This window comes from Condylura cristata, unplaced genomic scaffold, assembly GCF_000260355.1.
Source record: "Condylura cristata isolate star-nosed mole 26May11 unplaced genomic scaffold, ConCri1.0 scaffold00001, whole genome shotgun sequence".
Taxonomy (NCBI): domain Eukaryota; kingdom Metazoa; phylum Chordata; class Mammalia; order Eulipotyphla; family Talpidae; genus Condylura; species Condylura cristata.
The window spans coordinates 63,038,243-63,039,790 of NW_004567102.1; positions in this window are offsets into that span (position 1 = coordinate 63,038,243).

Consider the following 1,548-nt stretch of genomic DNA (forward strand, 5'->3'; position numbering starts at 1 on the left):
TTTCGGGTTTCTGTTCGCACGGTTACTGCTGGCACCCCGGCGGGGGCAGCACAAAAGAGCCCAGAGCGTGTGAAGAGGTTTTGTGTTTTAATTAGGACTCAACACGCTGGCCGCGGGTGCTTCCCGCTCGCCCTCCGCCCAAGCCCCGCCTGAGCCCTGCCTTTCAAGTCCAAGATCTTCCCAGTCCCGCGCAAGTTGTGCGTGTGTGCGCGCGCGCACGCGGTGGGGGGCAGAAGGGATGGCGAGTCAAAGGGACACCCTAGGGCACTTCTCCAGAAAAATATAAACCCGTCTGTCGCGGTGGGATGTGGTAATTGATAGACACCCCTTTCCCAAAGGGTTTCTCCACTAAGTACCGAGCTGTCCCGGAGCAACCAGTCTCCAGCTCGACCTTGACCAAACCTCCGCCCGCCAGCCGGTGCTGCATCGCCCAGCCGACCTGGCTGCTCAAGCTCGGTCAGCTCAGGTCCTGCCCTTGTCTCACCTCGACAAAGTCGAGTCAAAAATATCATAAAGCCTGGAGAAAAAAAGTAGCAGGACAGCATGTTTTGAAAGCACTCCTGGACGGCTATACAACCCACGCTAATGCACACGCACACACAAAAAAGACAATTCACACTATAGGGAAAAAAGTCAACATCCAAGCTCAATTTTTTTGCTCATCCGGGAACCTAACTCCATTGCTACGAGTGCGTACAACAGGGAGAGTGAAGAGTTGTATTTATCTCGATAATTCAAGCCCCAAATCCTTACTTGAGCCACCATTAAAATGGTGTACTGAAATACCCGCGTCGTTGATCTAGTACTTTGTACCGCCAGAGTAGACACAACTCCAGCCCACAGTCGACTAGGCGGGATCTATTATCCGCAGCCCCGGCGGCCAAATGCAAATAAATGACTGATTTAGAGCAGGTTGAAATCATTTGGTGGCCGCCCTCTCAGACCCTCCGACCGCCAGCGGTGAAGTACCTGGTCGGGAAACTCGCGTCCTTATCTGCCCGCAGCCCAGAGGCCGCGGAAGTAGCCTTGGGAGTTGGTTGGGAGAAAAGTAATTTTGATTTAAAGTTTTCAAAACCCCAAGAGGGCAAACGTGACCCCCGGGGTCAGCCAGTCAGCTGTTTTGGTCCAGACAAGGGACGGCGAGTGGGGCGGTTCAGTTAAGCCGTGGCGCCTCCAGACGTCACACACGCTCGGTCACACTCAGCCACGCGCTCGGGTTTATTCTTTAAAGACAGGATTGAAACTTCACCGGCAAACGCGGGGAGCAGAGAAGGGCCAAAACCGAGATCCAGAGCCCGCCCCTCGCCGGCCCGCCCCTGCCCACGCCTACGCCCGCTCGCTTCCCTAGTCCGACTTAGCAGCCTCGAGCTCCCGCCCGCAGAGGCATCTCCCCGCCCGCGCGCGGCTCGGGCGCCCCAGGTGCACCGCGGCGTTCCCACGCCTGGATCCGAGGCTCCCAGCGGGCTTTGGAATACACGGCCCCGCCCCTCTCTTACAGCCAATCGCGGATCACGCCAACCCCCGCGGGGGCAGTGCTAGGCGGGGCGG